This window comes from Orcinus orca, chromosome 11 (assembly GCF_937001465.1).
Source record: "Orcinus orca chromosome 11, mOrcOrc1.1, whole genome shotgun sequence".
NCBI lineage: Eukaryota > Metazoa > Chordata > Mammalia > Artiodactyla > Delphinidae > Orcinus > Orcinus orca.
In genome coordinates, this window is record NC_064569.1 from 82,906,773 (window position 1) to 82,928,935 (window position 22,163).

At 39.5% G+C, this 22,163-nt stretch overlaps 1 protein-coding gene across 6 annotated transcripts in view; it reads left to right on the forward strand.

Annotated features, from left to right (window-relative positions):
- The window catches only part of SPIC (Spi-C transcription factor), a 51,815-nt gene that overhangs the window by 14,503 nt on the left and 15,149 nt on the right, over positions 1-22,163 (forward strand). For 3 of the 6 annotated variants that reach the window (XM_049694735.1, XM_033427636.2, XM_033427637.2), the window contains exons 2-3: positions 9,577-9,755; positions 15,941-16,043. The gene's annotated coding sequence lies outside the window, so the exon portion shown is untranslated. The remainder of the gene's footprint in view (positions 1-9,576; positions 9,756-15,940; positions 16,044-22,163) is intronic. The other 3 variants (XM_049694734.1, XM_049694733.1, XM_033427644.2) reach the window with 1 other exon arrangement.

Genomic DNA, 22,163 nt, shown 5'->3' on the forward strand with positions numbered 1-22,163 from the left:
TACAAGGTAGTGAACTTCCTTGGTAATAAACATGCCAGGTACTCATTGTTGCCCCTTGGCAACATTGTGAGGTAGAGTTGTTATCCCTGGATCCTTCACTGTGGGTGGTCTCTTCAGCCTGGTAGCCAGGGCCTTCCTAGAGCACAAGACCTCTGCACACAGACTCATATCTGTGTTTTCTGGCCAAGTCCCTCAAGCTCCAGATCTTTCTGAGTTCTTTCCCTTCCTTATCCCTCAGTGACTTCCAGCTACCATAAGACATTCACACTGAAGCATCAGAAAAAAAGAACAGTGTTGTTCCCAAGTAAAAACTTTCATTGTTGTTCCAGGATTTTCTGAAGTTACAAATAATATGGGAATTCAGGTAGCTAGAGGGGGAAATATTTCCCCCACCCTCAGATTTCTTCAGGGGCTTTTCAAATTCTACCCCCGGAGAGGGTCATCTTTGCTAAATGGATGTAAGCCTCCTGCCTTTGTCACTCAATGAAACTTGCTTACTCATAGCTCACAAAGTTCCCCTGAAGATGATTAGTAATCATTATTCCAAAGTTTCAGCAAAAACATTGAGGGAGGCTGCCTAACACTACTGGATTTAAATTAGCAGTAAGAAAAGAAGTCACATTGCCTCATGTGCTAGCCAATGTTTCTGCTAAATTAGTTTTTTTTTTTTTTCAATTAAAAAATGCTCACACAAGGAAAAAAGAGGAATCCACACAAAAATATAGACTATGCGAGCTGGAAGGGACCTTCAGGACCAGCTAGGCCAATGTACCCATTTTACAGGGAAACTACTAGGCTATTAAGCCTAGTGTTCCAAGATCCCATTGCTAGTGGTAGATCTGTTTCTCACTTTCAGCCTCTCATAGCACTGTGGTCCTCTCCCTTCTTCATAGCCTAAGACTGGTTACACTTATGCATTTGCCTATGCCATTGTTTGATTAAGGCCTGTCTCCCTGACTAGACTATCACCCTCATGATTACAGGAACTCTGCCTGGTTTTCCTGCCACTTGCCAGGACAATCAGGCATGCAGTTAGTGCTCAAGAAATATTTGTTGAATAAGTATCAGTAAAAACACAGAGTTAACTGTCATTAAGGATAGAATCAACAGTATATTTTAGTCTTTTGCGTAATTATCAAATCGTTGTTTACACATTATGTGGACATGCTACTCAAATTAATCAAGGAAATGTTAGATTCTACTGTAGTAAAATATAATATCCATGGCTTAAGACAAAAAGGTTTACTTCTTACTTATTTAAATTCAGTTTTCCACCTATGTGTTTCTTCCCTGTGAGTCTCCTTTACTATTCACACAGAACACTTAGGACACTTCTGGTCACCAAGAGATTTTTTTCCCACACCAGTTTAAATAGGCAACTATCTCCACCTTGTAGCTACTCCATCTGGAACATGCAGGCTTCAAGGTCACTGTGGCAGGGGAAGAGCACCAGCTTGTAAGGTCCTCAGCCCAGAAGTGGCACATGGCACTTCACCTACAGTCCTGTGGCCTGAATTGATCACATGGCCCCTTCCCAATGGCAAAAGAAGTCAAGAAGTTTTTAGGGAGAACCAGCTGTCTCTGCTTGCCATTGTATGGGTTAATTATAATAATAACAATCACTAATTTTTTTGAGCACTTATTTTGTGCCCAGCCAAGAGCTAAGTGCCTTATTACATTTACTGCTTCCTTGAATCCTCATTACAGATGAACAAACTGCAGACACTCTCATTATGATCAGTTTCCAAATGAGGAAACTAAGGGGTCAATTTGTTCAAGGTCACAATTGCTAAGTGGAATCAGGGATTTGAACCACTGTGTCAGGTGCTGAAGCCTGTGCTCTCAGCCGTTCTGACTAAATCCCACCTATGGGATTCATCAGAGTAAGATTTTGAAGAACAGATTGGTTTTTAATAATACAAATGGAGGATAAGAAAGAATTATAAAATCCATGTATATGATTATGTGTCCTCAAGTTACCTACTCAGTTCAAGAAGCATGTATTGTTAATACTGCCAATAGTGGAGAAAACTGAGGTCATTTGCATCCTGATAGGACACACTGAGAACACAATATGTGTAGCATTTCTGCCCAAAGTGCATGATCTGAATCTAATTGTGAGGAAACCAAATGAAAGGACAGTCTATGAAACAATTGGCCTTCAAAATGTCAATGCCATGAAGGACAAAGAAAAGCTGAGGAATTTCTGCAGATTTAAAAGCTATGAAAGGGGACTTCCCTGGTGGCACAGTGGTTAAGAATCCGCCTGCCAATGCAGGGGACACGGGTTCGAGCCCTGGTCCGGGAAGATCCCACATGCCGCAGAGCAACTAAGCCCGTGTGCTACAACTACTGAGCCTGTGCTCTAGAGCCCGCAAGCCACAACTTCTGAGCCCACGTACCACAACTACACGCCTAGAGCCCGTGCTCTGCAACGAGAGAAGCCACCACAATGAGAAACGTGTGCACTGCAACGAAGAGTAGCCCCCGCTCGCCACAGCTAGGGAAAGCCCGCACACAGCAACGAAGACCCAATGCAGCCAAATAAATAAATAAAATAAATTTAAATAAATTAATTAATAAAAGCTATGAAAACTAAGAAGAAATTTCACTAAAATGGAGTCAGGCGACCAGAAGGGGGACGTCTCTTGCATGTACCACTCCACATCAATACAGATTCCAACAGGAAGAGACACAACTTACATCTCTGTCAGGAAGTGACTACTTTACTACCACCAGCAGAAGGAAGAAAGATTTTGTCGTTGTCTGGCAAGAGCTCAGCCAATGAGAGACTATCATAAGTCAGCCAATGAAAAGCCACTATACTTCTAACTCCCAGTTTCTTCCAGTGAACATTTTGTTTATAAAAGTCCCTCCCAACTTCCCCTTCTCCTCTACAAAATAGTTTCCCCTTCTTTGCATTACCGAACTTGTATGTGGGTTCACCACAGATGCATTTCCAGAATTGCCAGTCCTTGTTGCTCCTGAATAAACTCATTTTGCTGGTGAAATAATGGCCGTTTTATTGTTTTAAGTTAACAGGGGACTAAAGAGAACAGCCACAAAGTGCAATGTGTGATCTTGAATTGGATCCTGGAAGAGGGGTCAAAATTGCTATAAAGGATATTCTGGGGGCAATTGATGAAATTCAAATATAAACAATATGTTAGGTGAGTCTTATAACTGAAATACATTTCCCAAACCTTATAATTACACCATGGTTATTAAAAAGGAAAAAACTCAGTTTTCCATCTGTGTGTTTCTTCCCTGTGAGTCTCCTTTACTACTCACACAAAACACTTCACTTCTGATGCTTCTGGTCACCAAGAGATTTTTTTCCCCACACCAAGCAATTCTCTGTGACACCAGCCGGGTGTCCTGTAATTTAACTCAATTCTGAGACTGTTTATCTGAAGATAACATCAGATTCCACAGCTTAAGGGCTCAGTTCCACAAGACTGCCCCCCACGCCCTCACCTGACATACTGACTTCGGACACCAGTTGCAAGCCCAGCTTATCACCTGTGCTTCTGACCAACTGGCTGTAGATGGGAGGTTCCAATGACCCCCTCCTTGGGTTCAATTAATTTGCAAGAGTGGCTCATAGAACTCAAGGAAACACTTGTGTTTATTAGTTTATTAAAGGATATGATAATGGATACAGATGAACAGCCAAATGAAGAACATAGAACAAGGTCCGGGAGGATCCTGAGTGCGGGAGCTACTGGCCCCATGGAGTTGGGGTGCGTCACCCTCCCAGTGTGGATGAGTTCACCTACGTGGATGCTCTCCAAATCCCACACTATCGGGATTTTTTTTTTAACTTAAAAAAATATATATTTATTATTTATTTATTTTTGTCTGTGTTGGGTCTTAGCTGCAGCACACGGGATCTTTCATTGTGGTGTGCAGGCTTCTCTCTAGCTGTGGCACGGCTCAGTAGTTGCAGCACATGGACTTAGTTGCCCTGCGGCATGTGGGATCTTAGGTCCCCCAGGGATCGAACTTGCATACCCTGCCTTGGAAGGCGGATTCTTAACCACTGGACCACCAGGGAAGTCCCGCTATTGGGATTTTATGGAGGCTTCCTCCCGTAGGCATGATCAATTATTAACTTCGTTTCTAATCCCTCTCCTCTTCCTGCAGGATGGAGAGTGCGGCTGAAAATTCCAAGCTTCTAATCGTGGCTTGGTCTTTCTCGTGACCAGCCTGCCTCTAGGAGCCATCCAGGAGCTCACCCAGAGTCACCTCAATAGAACAAAAGATGTGCCTAGTGCTCTGTCTTATCACTTAGGAATTTACAAAGGTTTCAGTAGCTCTGTATCAGGAACTGGGGGCAGAGACCAATATATGTCTTCTGTTATTTCACAGCTATATCAGAGAATGTCCTTGTTTAAAGGACATAGATACTGAACTATTTAGACATAAAGGAGCATGATGTTTGTTGATTCATTAAAAATTTATGTATGGATAAAAAATAGAAAGTGAGATAAGCAAATGTAGCAAATCATTAACAATTGCTGAAGCTGTACTGTTCTTGAAGCTCTTTAAAGTTTAAAATTATTTTAAAATACAAAGGTTTCAAAAAGAAGCATTTATTGGTTGGTGCCAGGCACTGCTCTGGACACAGAACAGTACATTTTCGGCAATGATGTGTACAGAATGCTATAAATATAATTTACTGTTGATGAGATTGACTGGAAGAATCCAAGCTGCGATTGCCTTCCCTTACCATAAAGGTTTTTGATTCACTGGGCTTGATTTTCAAAGGAAAGTTATGGTTTCTCCCTCCTTAGAAGTTTTGAAGGAGGAAAATAATGAAGTTTCTGAGTGGGGTGGTTGGCAGGGGACGTGAATTTTTATGACTGTTTGTCCTATGGCAACATAAAAATTGAGGAGAAATGGAAATCCCATTTGAAAGTAAGGGCATTCTGGCAACAGAAATCCAAGGATCTGATGGATGGGTGAGAATTAGGAAAAAATGCCCCTTCCATTCAAATCCATTCTCCCTCAAAGCATTAGTGCTCTAAGTCAATCTTTCAACAAAGACCACAGATGCTGGTGGTTTCTCATTCTCCCCTAAAGCATGGAGGGCATATAAACTGCCTGATAAAAACTTTAAGAACAAGCAAGCAATCAACAACATTTCCAAAGCTCCTTTACACCAAGATCACGAGTTTCTAAATCACCAAGAACACTTCCATAGAAGACCTTTGACTGGGAGAATGAAGTTGTGTTTAAAAGGGACACAAATAGGTTATAAATCAGAATATTGCAAAAGCAGAGATTAGTTCTGAGAAAACAAAATCACTTATATACTAGGAGAAATACTCATTGAAGCATCAATATATGTTCCATTCCCCATGGACTTATTTTATCCAACTAGCCATCACCAATTTTGAAAGAAGATGAAAAGCTAACTTTCAAATTTCTCTTCTTCTGCAGGCATGTATATGACTAATGCAAGAAATAAGGATTAAATGATTTAATATAGGCAAGGCGTTCAGAGCAATGCCAGGTGCATAGTACATTCTCAACTAATGATAATTATTTTTTTAAAGAGATAAAAATATTAGCTAAGCAGTGTTGAGATTGAGTCCCATTTAAACCATAGTTGCCTGGGAACAAGTAAGAACCCATTGCAAACTGTCCTAAGGACCTAGAACTTCATCCAATGCAGGAGGAATTTTGCCCTAGAGAGTCATGGATTTGGGAGTCTAGAGATGCTGGGATCAAACTAAAAGACATTTTTAATGCTTTGGTTCTCAGGTCTGACCTTTCCCATTTTCCTGGGGGATCCAAGATCCTCAGCAGCTGGCTATTTTGATGTTTGCCCAGGATAGAACAATAGTGAAAAAGGTCAACCGTAGCAGGACAATGTCTGGGTTTGGTCCCAACACTTCCCAGAAGCATGACCTTGAGAATTTGTGTGCCTTGATTTCCTTCATTGCATAATGGAGCTAATGATAGTATTCAAATGGGGGTGAGGTTATTGGGAGAATTAAATGAGCAAACGTGGAAAATTCCTAGAACAGTGTGCATCTAATGCATTACGGGTAATCAACAGATGTTAGCAAGCATTGTTATAGTTTACTTCTGCAGCAGCGACTAACTCTTCCAGTTTGCCCAGGGTTGCTTTGACTCTTCAGTTTCAAAACTGAAAGTCCCACATCCTGGGAGATGCTTCAGTCCCAGGCAAACAGGGACAGCTGGTCACCCTATGTACACCAGACTAGCTTTGCCAATCCACTTTGGAAGGGCTACTACAAAAATTGTGTTAGCAGACATTGGCAGAGTCCATTGGTTCAAGATGATTCTGAAGAGTGTGTTTTAAGGCTCCCTTTCCAATATTCCTCCTCTTTGTGGCTTTTCCTGATTCACTCCAGGCCCTCACCCCACATCCATGCTTAAAACTAAGCTCCCCGAACTTTTTTCCCATGTCATTTCTCATGCGTAACTAGTTGAACTGTTTCCTCATTCACCTCCTCTTGAGACTATCAAGGTCCAAAGGGCAGAAGTCTTGTCCTGTTTCTACACATGCAATCAACACTGGTGGGTTGAATGTAGTTTTGCTTTCCCGGATTTGAAAGGGAGGGTCTGGATTAATTTGCCTCTGCAAAGTATTTCCATAGAGGTGAGGCTTTTTCCAGGTAGATAGTGCTATGTGACCTTGGCCAAGTTACTTAACCCCTCTGGGCCATATAATAAATAATGTCAGTGATGTTGTTATTGTTATTCATATTAGGCATAGGAAAAATTGACTTTGGAAAATGGCAGAGCGAGGATTTCAACCCAAGGAGTCTGTCCCCAACCTTAAGAGTCTGAGCTCTGGACTTCCCTGGTGGCTCAGTGGATGAGAATCTGCCTGCCAATGCAGGGGACACGGGTTCAAGCCCTGGTCTGCAAAGATCCCACAGGCCACGGAGCAACTAAGCCCATGTGCCATAACTACTGAGCCTGTGCTCTAGAGCCTGCAAGCCACAACTACTGAGCCTGCATGCCACAACTACTGAAACCCGTGCGCCTAGAGCCCTGCTCTGCAACAAGAGAAGCCACCGCAATGAGAAGCACGTGCACCTCAACGAAGAGTAGCTCCCGCTCACCACAACTAGAGAAAGCCCATGTGGAGCAACAAAGACCCAATGCAGCCAAAACTAAATAAAATTTAAAAATAAAAAGAGTCTGAGCTCTTAACGATTTTTCTTGATTTCTTAAGTTGAGAAAAAAGAAAGAGCAAAAATAGATGAGAAGACTTACAGAAGGAAATATAGTATGTTAATGAGTTTGAATGAGTGCAGATACACAGAAGCAAGGTCAATAATTCACAGATTCAATTTTAGCTTTATCTTTTTTTAAGTGTAAGAAAAATAGGGGGGGTATAATTTCTTTAATAGTTTTCTGTTTAAAGGAACCAAAAATTCAGTCCAGAGACCTGTCTTTCTCTCTTACCCACTACCAGATGTTCATAAAGACATATTAAGTAAGATTTGATTTTCTACCAAAGCCAAACTGGGAATTGCAAAGACAGGATGAAAGAAAAAAAATTCTTTGAGACTGTTCTTTCTATCATAATTTTTTAATATCTTGGGTATATACTTATTTTCATACTGAGTTATATATGTCCTTAATATATTTAATCATTTGTTTTTCTTTTGTGCTTTTATAATTAATTTTGGGGGGCTTTTATAATTAATTTGAACAATACATGTCTCCCGGTTTCTGGTAAACAAATATAGAAATATAGCTGAATTTTTTCTGAAAACGATATAGTATTCATTGATAAAGTTCCTAAGAAAAGGAGGGATAGGGAGTTCCCTAGTGGTCTAGTGGTTAGGATACGGCACTTTCACTGCCATGGCCTGGGTTCAATCCCTGGTCAGGGAACTGAGATCCCACAAGCTGTGCGGTGTGGCCAAAAAACAAAAAACGAAAAAAAATGCAGGGATAAATATGGTTTCAACATATTAGCTCAAAACAAAACAAACAAAACAGCAACAACAAAAAAAGTCCTAATTGTACCCTCTTCACACTTCTGACATGTATGACGCTGGTTTGTTTGCCAGCATTAACTTCTTTTTCACAAAGGTACTTAGTTTAGAAAAACCCTCCTATTGATGTCACCTCAGTAAGTTGTGTTTTTCAAAGAATTTGCCCATTTCATATAAATTTTAAATTATGGACATAAAGTTCATTATATCTTCTGATTATTATTGGTTCAAATGTATACAGTTATGTAACCATCACCACAATCACAATATAGAACATTTCCATAACCCCCCTCCCCTCAAATTTTCCTTGTGCTCCTTTGCAGCCAGTCCCTTCTCCCAGTCTCCCCAACCCTAGACAGTTGTTGATCTGGACTCTGACGCTATCGTTTTGCCTGTTCTGGAATTTCATATAAATTGAATCTTAAAGTTTGTAGTCTTTTGTGCCTGGATTCTTTCACTTAGCATAAAGCTTTTGAGATTTATCCATGTTGAACGTGTGTATATCAATAATTTGTTCCTTTTTCTCCTGAGTAAAATTCCATTGCATGGCTCTACGGCAATTTGTTTATTCATTCATGAGTGACAGAAATTTGGGTTATTTCCGATTTGGGGCTATTATGAATAAAGCTGCAGTGATCATTTTCTTACAAGTGTTTGTGTGAACATGTTTTCATTTCTCTCAGGCAAATATCTAGGAGTGGAATGGTTGGGTCATAACAGGAGGTGCATGTTCAACTTTATAAGAAACTAACAAATTACTTTCCAAATGGCTATACCATTTTACATTCCCACCAGCAATATATGAGAGTTCCGATTGCTGCATATCATTGCTAACATTTGGTAATTTTCAATCCTTTTAATTATAGCCATTCTAGTATACACGTAGATGTAGCTCATTGTGGTTTTAATTTGCATTTCTCCAACGACAAGGATGCTGGTGAGCATCATTTCATGTTTATCGTTCATATATTTTCTTTAGTGAAATGTGTGTTCAAAAATTTTGTCCCCTTATTTTATTTTATTTTATTTTGTCCCCTTTTTAACTTGGATTTTAGTCTTATTATTGAGTTTTAGAATTTTTTAATGTTCTAGCTATAAGACTTTTATCAGAAATAAGTTTTGCATATGTATTCTCCCAGTTTGTGGCTTGGCTTTTAATTTTATTCATGGGTGTTGAAGAGCCAAGGTTTAAATTTTGATGAAGTTCAACTTATCAATTCTTATTCTTTTAGGTTTTGTGTGTTTTGTGTCCTATTTTAGAAATTTTGGGGCTTCCCTGGTGGTTCAGTGGTTAAGACTCCGTGCTTCCACTGCAGGGGGTGTGGGTTTGATCCCTGGTTAGGGAAGATCCCGCATGCCACACGGCACAGCCAAAAAAAAATTTTTTTTTGTTTTGCCTAACACAAGGGCATTAAATTTTTCTCTTATGCTTTCTTATTGAAGTTTTATAGTTTTACCTCTTAAAATCTTTGAATCAACTAATCAACTAATTTCTGTATATGTTATGAGGCAAAGATCAGGGTTCACTTTTTTCCCATCTGGATATCAAATTATTCCAGCTTCATTTTTACTTTTTTTTTTTTTTAAGGCTCCGGACGCGCAGGCTCAGCGGCCATGGCTCACGGGCCCAGCGGCTCTGCGACATGTGGGATCTTCCCGGATCGGGACACGAACCCGTGTCCCTGCATCGGCAGGCGGACTCTCAACCAGTGTGCCACCAGTGAAGCCCCCAGCTTCATTTTTAAAGAAATAATCAACCATACAAGTGTAAGTCTGTTTTTGGACTCTCTATTCTGTTCCATTGATCTGTGCCTATTCTTATGCCAATATCACACTATGATATTGATTACTGTAGTTTTATGATGCCTCTAACAAAAGTTCTTCTGTTGAAAAATTGTTTTCTTTTAGATTTTTTGGACTTCCGTATAAATTTTATAATCAGCTTGTCAATTTCTACAAGTCATGTGCTGAAATTTTGATTAGCATTGTCTAGACTCTATAATTAAATTTGAGAGATTTGATACCTTAACAATATTGTCTTCTAATCGATGAACGTTGTATAACTCTCCACTTATTTAGGTCCTCTTTAATTTCTCTCAAGAATGTCTTCAGTATTTAGGTCTTAACACATATTTACCCTTAAGTATTTTATGTTTTTAAAATGCTATTATAAATGATATTTTTTATTATAAATCTACTTATTTATTTACTTTGGCTGCATTGGGTCTTTGATGCCACGCACGAGCTTTCTCTAGTTGAGGCGAGTGGGGACTACTCTTTGTTCTGGTGTGCGGGCTTCTCATTGCAGTAGCTTCTCTTGTTGTGGAGCAAGGCTCTAGAGCACAGGCTCAGTAGTTGCGGTGCACGGGCTTAGTTGCTCCATGGCATGTGGGATCTTTGTGGACCAGGGCTCGAACCTGTGTCCCCTGCACTGGCAGGTGGATTCTTAACCGCTGCGCCACCAGGGAAGTCCCTATTAATGATATTTAAAAAATTTTAATGTCCAATAGTTTCTTGTCAATATATAGAAATACAATTGATTTTTGTATATTAATCTCATATTCTGCAACCTTGCTAAATTCATTTCCTAGAACCAGCAGTTTTTTAGTGGATTTCTTAGAATTGTATAAATAGCTGATCATATCATCTTCATTTTTTTTTTGGCCGAGATGCACAACTTGCAGGATCTTAGTTCTCTGACCAGGGATTGAACCCAGGCCCTAGGCAGTAAAAGCTAACCTAGTAGTCCTAACCACTGGACTGCCAGGGAATTCCCTGATCATATCATCTTCAAATAAAGACAATTTTACTTCTTCCTTTTCAGTCTATACATTTTTTTATTCCTCTTTCTTGCCTTATTACAATTGTTAGGACCTCTAGTACAATATTAAATAGAGCTATATATTGAAATGGGTAAATTTTATTGACCGTAAATTATATCTGTTAAAGTAGCTAAACAAAAAGACTATTTTATGCTGAGGTGGCTCTAATGCCTTGGTAGCCTCCATAAGCAAACCAAAACTTAAGCCAGAATCAGTTGGAAATGCTCTCATATCCAAGAAGACAAGATTTAAGAACAACCAATCACAAACAGGCAACTAGCCTCCCCCAAAACAAGCAAATGCTTAAGCTACAGCCAATCAAATAACTTTCTTGCTTTGCTTCCTTGTCTGCTCCACAAGAACCTTTCCTTAGCTCCTGTTGGTAGGGTGCTCCTAACAATTTTCTAACCACTTTCATGTTGGAAATTGATGTTTGCTCAAATAAACTCTTGTAAATTTTAATGTGCCTCAGTTTATCTTTTAGTGTACCTCAATAACACTGATTTTTTTAAAAAACTGAACTGAATATAACACAGAAGTGAACAGTTAAAGAGGCCTTTTATGGTAGGATGGGCATTGAATCACAGATGCAAAAGAATTACAGATCTTGATCTGAAAAAAAATAATAAAAGAAATGGAAACAGTGATGACTGAAATTAAGAAAGTTATTGGGATGTGTGAAAATGATTGAAAAAGTGAAATAAAAATATTGAAGATTTTCAAAAATATTATAATGGTGGAACAGGAAGACTAATATTAAAAATGTCAACGTAATATTTAACTTGTGATAAACTTTAGGAAATGTTTGAAGATGCTGTCTATAACAGGGATAGAACAATAAATAAGGGGAAATTATTAAGAATGGTTAAAAAACTTTTTTTATCAGTATAGGCAATTTTTATCTTTTTAGAAAATTGTCAATATCATGTGCGTGTGTGTGTGTGTGTGTGTGTGTGTTTTAATGTTTTCACAATTTAATTTCTGAGTGTATACCTCCCCAATATTCAGCTTAATGTAGAGATTAAATTCTAACTTTTGGCTTCTAAACCACTTTGGCACACAATTTTCTTTTTTCTTTCTGGTAATATATTTCTAGTCTATAGCATGTAGGAGCAAAAATAAATAAAGCTGGCTAGCTTGAGCTATGAACTAAGAACAATAGCAATCCTAGTTGCTATATTAAAAGTTCAAGTTCTAGGGGCTTCCCTGGTGGCACAGTGGTTGAGAATCCGCCTGCCGATGCAGGGGACACGGGTTCGTGCCCCGGTACGGGAAGATCCCACATGCCGCGGAGCGGCTGGGCCCGTGAGCCATGGCCGCTGAGCCTGCGCGTCCGGAGCCTGTGCTCTGCAACGGGAGAGGCCACAATGATGAGAGGCCAGCGTACCGCAAAAAAAAAAAAAAAAAAAAAAAAGTGTTGTATGATAAAATGCCAGCCTATAATTTTTAAAAGGTTTTATACTTTTTTAACTAGGTAATACAAATTGTAAAAAAGAAATTCAGAATACCAAAAAGTATATAGTGAAAAGTAAGTCTCCCATCTTTGGTACCCAAACCCTAGTTTTCCCCAGAGATGCTCATTTTTAACAATTTCCTATGTATCCTTCTAGGATATTCCATGCATATGTAAGTACGTATAATATTTAATATAGCCTTTAAAATATAAATTGAATTATCATATATACACTAGCATCTTGCATTTCTTATTTTATAATGTAGCTTAGAGTTCCATATTGATATTTTAAAAATGAGTCATTGTAATGGGTACATAACATTCCATTAAAAAAATATACCACAGAAGGGAATTCCCTGGTGATCCCGTGGTTAGGCCCGGGGTTAGATCCTTGGTCAGGGAACTAAGATTCCCACAAGCCGCTCAGTGTGGCCAAAAAAAAATAAAAAAAAAGGGTATGCCACAGAAACTATACATTGTTTTGCAAAGCCTAAAATATTTACTACCTGGCCTTTTACAGAGAAAGTTTGTCGGGTTCTGTTTTTGTTACTAATTTTTAACTCAATAGTGAATGATTAGAGAACATGGTCTCAGGGTTAAAAATTAATAACAAAAAACATATTAAAAGGACTTCCCTGGTAGCGCAGTGTTTAACAATCCACCTGCCAATGCAGGGAACGTGGGTTTGACCCCCAGTCTGGGAAGATCCTACATGCCGTGGAGCAACTAAGTCCGCGTGCTGCAACTACTGAGCCCATGTGCCACAACTACTGAAGCCCATGTGCCTAAAGTCCATGCTCTGCAACAAGAAAGGCCACCACAATGAGAAGCCAGCAGACCACAACAAAGAGTAGCCCCCGTTCACTGCAACTAGAGAAAGGCCACGTGCAGCAATGAAGACCCAACACAGCCAAAAATAAATAAATTTATTTTTAAAAAAAATTAAAAGCCCTTGAGATATTGTATTTAGAAATCAAAAACATTAACTCCAGGGTAAAAAAGAAATAATAATGAAAAGTTAATAAATAATTGGAACAGAATGATAGTAAAAGCCCTCTGCATCAAAACTTGTAGAATAGAAAAAAAATGAAACAAAAACAAAAAAAAAAAGAAAAAAGAATACTTGTGGGATAGAGCAAAAATGCTACTTTTAGCCTTATATGCTCACATTAGTTAAAAAAACAAACACAAACAAACAAACATTAAAGACATGTATCTCAAATAAGAGATTAGAAAAGGAACGTGGAATAAATCCAAAGAGAATGAAAGGAAGGAGATAATAAAGGTGAGGATGAATAGAAGAAAAGCAGCATACAATAGAATCAACAAAGTCAAACTTTTTTGAAAAGGTCAACAAAATTATTTTGGTTTGTTGTATTTTATAGAATATAGAAGACATGAATGGATGTACTGAGTTCTTATTTTAGGTTATTGCATTTTTCAGTTCTAGAATTTCTATTTGGTTTTTCTTCACATCTGTCATGCCCCTAACGTCTGCTATTAACAAAAATAATAATTTCCAGTTCTCTGCTGAGATTTTCAGTCTTGTGTTTTATCCCCTTAAACACTATCAAACATAATTATTTTAAAGCCTGTGGCTGACAACCCCAATATCAGAAGCCCCGGGGTGTGGCTACCTCTATTTTCTGTTGTTACTACTTATTTCCCTTCAAATTGCCTAATCTCCTTAGGGGCTTAATGATTTTTTAATACCTGTGGGCATGATATTTGAAACACTGTAGAAGTAACCATGTAGAAGCCATTGTGTTATCTTCTATCTAAAAGTGCCACAGGGCATTTGCAACTTAGATTCCCTAAATCCAATTTTGGGGATTAAAATGATAGCTACACACTGGGCTAAAATTCCAAGCAGTGTAATTTCACTTCCAATTTTGACTCAATTGCAGTGTAGAAGCTTACGAGCTCTCAATCCAAAGCTAGAGGGAAAACTTATGCCTCCGCCACCACAGCAAGCCACTCTGAATGTTTAATGGCATCAGAAGAGAGAGAAACATGTGGGCAGCCTGAGTAGGCATATCAATTTTGTGCACACTCAAATCGATATGCCTGAAATAGTAATGTGACATTTAGGAGTGAGTTCTGAGTGCAAGAAAGGTGGAATAAAGATGACTTTCTTCAGTGTCCCCAAGCAACCAATATAATCCCAGTAATGAAGTGTGACTCTCCCTCCTTCAAGAAGCCCTTGGTCCTAACCTGTCTTTCAGCCCTTGACCTGCTGTCTCACTGGCTGCTGAGCGGTTCACTTCCTCATCTCCCTCCAGTCTTGACACAAATGCTACCATCGTAATATGGCATGGCTGATGAGCCTATTTAAAAGGGGAACCTCTCCCCTTCCTGCTTCTCCTTACTCTACTCAGCTTTCCTTTTTTCATAAACTACTTATTGTCTACTATGCTATGTAATTTACTTAGTCATCATGCCCATGTTTATTATCTGTCTCCCCCTGCAGAAATGCTACAAAGACAGGAATTTTTTCTTTGTCCACTGATGTATCCTGGCATCTAGAACAGCATCTATTTGAAGGAATAAATCAAGGCAGCTCTGAGACCTCCATGGATACAAGAGGGTGTGTCTCAGAGGTCTCACTTCTCACCTCTAGCCCACAGTTTATTAAACCTTTTTTCCCAACTACTTACAATCCCGTCCTCAAGAAGACCAGCAGCTTCTGGGAAGAACAACTGTCAGAAGTAAACACGATCTGAAACACACTAGGTAGTTACTAGCAAGTGTGCAAAGAAAAAGTGTCTAGGGAGTTCCCTGGTGGTCCAGTGGTTAGGACTGTGTGCTTTCATTGCTGGGGGCCCGGGTTCAATCTCTGGTTGAGGAACTGAGATCCTGCAAGCTGCGCAGCGAGGCCAAAAACAAAAAACATGTCTACATTTGAGTAAAATTTCGACACAGATAATATTCAGTGATTGGAATACAGTAAAGGGCAGACATTTCAAACACACCTGAAGTCTTTTTACTCATTAAGTTTCTTGTTAAAAAATCACTGAGGTGCATGATTTCTATTCATACTGAGTGCTCTACGTTTACAAAGGCACCTGGCTACCTGTGTTCATGTGACGTAGTTGGGGAACAGGAGGTAAATAAAAGATTTTGCTGAAAACCAGAAAAACAAATAAAACCAAAAACATTTCCCTTACCTCTGTATATTTGTGGTCTTATTTTAGACTTAGATATTGTAGGTTGTCGTTCTGCCTGGCCCACCCTTAATCTGGCTCTGCACTCACGATAAAGATGGTCTTAGAGATTCCTGCAGTATTCTAATACTCATGTGCTACCACGCCCTGCATCTATCACCACAATATCGATTCTTTTGCCCAGAAGCGGATTACTTCTCCTTCTGGATACGTCTTGGATTGTTCTAGAATAGGCTGTTCCTTCAGTAGCAGCCCTCCCGTCTGAATGACTCATTCTCCTTTTGGATATTCCTCCTTGCCCTTCTCTTTCAGGAGACTTTGAGGTTGGTTTTATTCTTCTTGCTCTTTCACCTAATGGGCGCAAGATTTTCCCTTTTCCAAGTTCCTGGAGACTCTCACTTGGACCTCAACTGATAATGATCCTCTCAGATTCATGAACATTCTGGCACAGTAGCATCTAGTACTGCAGATCTGACAACTAGAATCTGAATCTTAACTTCCTCTTTTCCACAGAAACCTTGGGAATTCACACCATGAACGCAAAAGAAAAATAACCGAACTCTTTGGTTTCTCATTAAACAAAATAAGATGCCTTACTAAATGTATTTAAAACCAGGTGGGTCTGCTTTTATATTTTTCCAAAGTAGCATGCCAAGAAACATGAATCTGGGGTTCATATGTGAGGTATTGTGTTATCTGATGGCAAAATTATTCCCATTTGTGTTTAGGGCTTCAAGTAAGAAATAACGCTAGGAATTGATTGGAGGCTGAGGTGAAAAGGACAGAACTGGTTTTCTAAATTTTATACATCTTTATTACTGCCATACGTCTTTATTTCTGTCATAAATTTATAGATTATATTTAAATCATGCAGGAGTTTTAATAGAATTAAAAATGTAATTTGGGGAAATTCCCTGGTGGTCCAGTGGTTAAGACTCCACGCTTCCAAAGCAGGGGGCACAAATTCGATCCCTGGTTAGGGAACTAAGCTCTCAGAAGCCACGCAGCACAGCCAAAAAACTTTAAAAATTAAAAAACATTTTTTAATTAAAAAAATAAAAATGTAGTTTTATAACACTGACTGATGAGTGTTTTCATTGCCCGAAGCAAAATTGTTTCCTTAGAATTTTCTTTTTTGGAATTTCATTTGCTTTGTTAGATAACCTTTCTGTAATCCCTTGTTCTCTTTGTCTATTGTTTACTATTTTAGTATGTTATTTGAAACACATAAAAGCATATGTATGCTTTTACTTTAATGAACCATCCCCTGGTCCAAAAACTAAAACATTTTAAATAAATGGTGTGTTACTCCCTAGACCATCTCCCTGCTTGCCCCGTCCCGGGAGTATTCACTGTCTTTAAGTTTGTGTTTATTATTCCCGGGAGTATTCACTGTCTTTAAGTTTGTGTTTATTATTCACTTGGTTTACACACACACCATATAAAGATAGATAGAAAGATACATAGATACATAGGTGATAAATAGAAACAAAGAAAAGAAAAGCTGATTAAAAATATATCGTTTAGTTGTTTATTTTTGAAACTTGTAAAAATCCTGTCATATTCTAAGTGCTTTTCTGGGTTTTATTTTTTCACTGAACTTTATGTGTTCAAGATTCTTCTGTGTTATTGCATTTTCACTTTTGTATATTATTCCATTATGTGAACACACCTCAATTTATTCATTCTCTTGTAGTGTGTATATATGTATATATCTATGTATTATTTATCTATCCTGTGTGTGTGTGTATATATATATAGAGAGAGAGAGAAAGAGAAAGAGAGAGAGATGAGTTGTTTGCAGAGCTTTTCCATTATTAACACGGCTGCTAACATCTTTCTACATATATCCTGGCATTCATGTACAAAAGTATCTCTTGTGTATACTCCTAATAACTAGTTATTTTCCTAAATGATTGTCCCAATTTAGACTCCTACCAGTAATGTGAAGAATTCCCACTGATTCACATCTTCTTCATTTAGTTAGTATTGTCAGACTTCTTAATTTTTGTTAATCTCAACCACAGCATTAAAAACAGAACAAAACCTTCTGTCAAAGTTGATGGATTTGTGGGGCTTCCCTGGTGGTGCAATGGTTAAGAATCCGCCCGCCAGTGCAGGGGACACGGGTTCGAGCCCTGGTCTAGGAAGATTCCACATGCCACGGAGCGACTAAGCCTGCGAGCCACAACTACTGAAGCCCGCACGCCTAGAGCTCGTGCTCCGCAACAAGAGAAGCCACCACAGGGCTTCCCTGGTGGCGCAGTGGTTGAGAGTCCGCCTGCCGATGCAGGGGACGCGGGTTCGTGCCCCGGTCCGGGAAGATCCCACATGCCGCGGAGCGGCTGGGCCCGTGAGCCATGGCCGCTGACCCTGCGCGTCCGGAGCCTGTGCTCCGCAACGGGAGAGGCCACAACAGTGAGAGGCCCGCGTACCGGGAAAAAAAAAAAAAAAAAAAAGTTAGTTGGTATCTGCCAATGTTCCCCAGAGACGATATCTGAAAAGCTGAATTGAGAACAAGGAAATCCCAATTCCAAACCTAACACTCACTCACTGAGTGACCTCTGATCTCCCTGGGCATCAGTTTCCTCACCGGCAAAATGGGAATAACACCTGCCCTGCCAGCGTTATGGGCGGTTGTGAGAGTTCAGTGATACAATGTACTCATTCACCCATCCAACCTCCACTGAAGCCCTATGTTGTGTTATAGTGTTTTATCACCTGCTTTGGGAAAGCAAAAGACATGTAAGATTTGCTCCCTCCACCTGCCCCCCAAAGTTGGCACGGTACTATAGCAGAGATAATGCTGGAAATGACAGAATCTTATGAAAGTGTAAGGTTATATTATCGTGGTTGTTATAATGAAGATTATAGGAAAGTTGTAAAAAACTGGAGCAAAACAGTACTGAGAACCCCTTGAAGAAAGTCTTTGAAAGGTTTCTCTCTTTTCTAACCATACCAAAGGCACTCTACAGATTTCTCTTTTAGTGAGTCTTTTCATTGCTAATTGTAGTTATCTGATAAAAGTTAAATACAGAGAAGCTGTAAATATCATGACGATTAGTAACTGGAACCAGAAACGTCTAGGCTGTTATAGGCACACAGCTGTAACTTGGGATCCCATTAATGTGTCAGTTTCCCAAACTATTCTGAGCTCAGAGAATCCCCTCCCCACCCCGTCCCTATCAGTTCCCTACCCAGTTAACTTCTGTGGGAATGGGAGGCCGCTTCTCCATAATGAAAGATATCTGCCCAGCTAACCGATTTTGTTAAAACATAGGGAATTGCCACTCACAAATCGCTAGGAAAAAAAAAAATCCTAGCCAAAAGGGCCTGGAGATGAAGCAGAATCACTTGCAAGCCTGTCTTCTTAGTGAACTAGAAAGTGAAAATATGCATGATGACCCCAGTAAGAGGGAGGAGACATTCCTCTTCCCTTTCCCAGGCCAGTGAATGGTTTAGGTTCAGAAGCTTCTGAGGCTGGAAGGGCTGAAGTGGAGAGGCATTCTTGCTCTTGGGGTTCCAGATAAAGATGTATACAAATTTCACAATGGGTTAGCTCACCGCTGCCTGCCTAGAATGCAGCAGGTACACCAGTAGGTTGTCAGAACTTAGCTGTTTTAGGACTAGAGACAGCCCTTGCACAGGCTCTGTCATGGCTCTGAACACAGGACTAACAAACCAGCACTCCTTCTGCGCCTCCACAGAAAGCAGGAGAGTAAATCTGCTGGCTCCCCGCCTCTCTGTGGAGCTGGGTGGCTTTTTTTACCAGTCCTGTGTCAGAGGAGTTTCCTCCATTGGTGTGAGCAGTGGTGGGAGCTATTACAGTAATTACAGTAAATACTAGAGCCTATGGAGAATTCATTTTCTTGCCTTTGCCTATTTTTTTTTAATTTTTAAAGAAGTTTTATTGAAAAAAAATTTTATTGGAGTATAGTTGATTTACCATGTTGTTATGGAGAATTTTTACACAACCTGGTTGTTGGGAAGAGGCACCAGACATGGCAGGAAAGACCTGGGTTTGAGTCCTGGCTCTGCCACTTGCCAGGTGGCTGCAGGTCTCAGGTGTGGTGAAGGTCCCAGGTGTGGTGAGGGTCCCAGGTGTGGTAAATAGGAGCAGTTTTGTGATTAATAGCTACCATCGGGTGTGTTTACTACTCTGTTCCTATGCTATCTCAGTAAAACCTCTCAAGAGCCCTTTGACATAAGGCCATTAGCGAATTCTTGTTCTCATGCTTGTTCTCAGTCTTACTCCATAGATAAGGAAGCAAATTCTGGTTGAATGGTTAAAAGGCTTTGGTTGGAGTCAGATAGAACTGGTTTGAAAGCCTTCATTTCTATCACTCACTGTGTGATCTTAAGTCATTTAACTTCCCTTGAGGCTTTGTTACTTCATCTGCAATACTTATAAAGCAGGACCTAACGTTCGTTCAACATTTATTAAATGCTTGGACTGTCCAAAGTACATGACATAAATTCACTCAGATTTTCACAATAACTCTATGTGGTAAGTAAAATCATTATCTACACTTTATAGAGGAAACTGGGAGGTTAAATAACTTGTCCAAGTTTACACAGATAGGTGCAATGGAGCCACAGTTGGAACCCAGGGCATTATTGTGAGGGTTAAATAATCTATTATGCTGGCCTATGTAGAAGTAAATATGTGACAGGAGTAGCACAAAGGATAGGAGGGGATGTAAATGGAATTATACTGTGGTAAGTTTCTTACCTTATGAAGTGGTATAACAGTTTCTTATACATGACGTGGTATAATAGTGGTAGACTTGATAAATGAAAAATGCATATTGTAACCGCTAAAGATAAATTACAGAAGTATGTCATACCGTTATTTTACCATGACATTATAAAGAGCTAATGAAGGAAATATAATGAAATAATAAAATACTTATTTAATCCAAAAGAAAGCAGGGAAGGAAGAACAAAGGAACAAAAAATAAACAGAACAAATAGAAAACAAATAGCAAGATGGTAGATTTAATCCTAACTATATCAGTAATTACTAAATTGGACTGAACACTAAAAAGGCAGAGATCATCAAACTAGGTAAAAAGCAGCACCCAACTCTATGCTGCTTTAAAGAGACATACTTTAAATATAAAGACAGATAAAGAGAACATGTTGAAAGTGAAAAGGATAAGAAAGCTAGTGTGGTTACTATCAAAGCAGACTTCAAGGACTACCAGAAAGGATTGCAAAAAAGAAAGAGAAATTTTATAATGATAAAAGGCTCAATTCATCAGGAACACATAACAGTTCTAAATGAGTCTGCATTTAATAATAGAGCTTCAAAATACATGAAATCAAAAATTGACAGAATTAAAGGGAGAAATAGACAAATCCACAACTATAGTTTGACATTCCTCTTTGTAATCTCTGTAATCGATAGAAAATGCAGAGAAGGGCTTCCCTGGTGGCGCAGTGGTTTAGAGTCCACCTGCCGATGCAGGGGACACGTGTTCGTGCCCCGATCCGGGAAGATTCCACATGCCGCGGAGCGGCTAAGCCCGTGAGCCGTGGCCGCTGAGCCTGCGCATCCGGAGCCTGTGCTCCACAACAGTGAGAGGCCCGTGTACCAAAAAAAAAAAAAAAAAAAAAAGAAAATGCAGAGAAAAAAATCGGTAAGGATATGGATGATTTGAATAATGTTATCAACCAACTTGATCGAATTGACATTTATCCAGCACTACATATAATAACTATAAAACACATATTCTTTCAAGTGCAAATGGAACAAGATAGGCCCTATATTGGGCCACAAAACAAGTCTCAATAAATTTCAAAGAGTAATCTAGTAGAAGTTATTATTAAAATGAGGGTGAAGATTAGCTATTTGTCTCATAACCTACGGTTCTATGAATTCTACTGAGACATAACAAATTTTCTAGCACCTTCTTCCCGGTCTTGCAAAATTATTTGTTTATTAGGTTTTCAGAGGTCTTACTAAGATTAAGACCCACTTCTTAAGTCCCCTAAGGAATCGAATTTTTTTTTTTTTTTTTTTTTTTTTTTTTTTTTTTTTTTTTTGCGGTACGCGGGCCTCTCACTGCTGTGCCCTCTCCCGTTGCGGAGCACAGGCTCCGGACGCGCAGTCTCAGCGGCCATGGCTCACGGGCGCAGCCGCTCCGCGGCATGTGGGATCTTCCCGGACCGGGGCACGAACCCGCGTCCCCTGCATTGGCAGGCAGACTCCCAACCACTGCGCCACCAGGGAAGCCCGGAATCGAATTATTTAAATAGAAACTGCAAAGAAAGATAAGAGCTTGAATTTAGTCTCCTTTTCTTGGGTTCTGAAGTTCTCTATCCTCAGAAAAAGCAATTTTCCACCTGAAGCTTGGCACCATAGGATTTAGACTCCACCACATCTGTTGCTTACAATTTTCTAAAATAATATCAGTTGCCACTGAGGACAATGAACTTCTGCAAAAAAGAATCTGTTGATCAGGGATCCTCTCTGTAGAGCTCTTGTTACTCAGCTCATTTCTAGAGTGAACAGAAACACTAATGACCACCCCTAAAAACATGCTTTGTGTGTGTATTGGGTACAAGTGTCTCAAGAAGCAGTCCTTAGATAAGAAGGCTTTGAAAATATTTACAATACAGTAGGAGTTCCTAAAGTGGGCTCTATTGGCCTGACTGAGAGAGTTTGCCTGAAAATGTGCTGATGGCATTTTCCTGGAGAAAGAGCTCATCGTAGCTTTCATCAGGTTCTCAA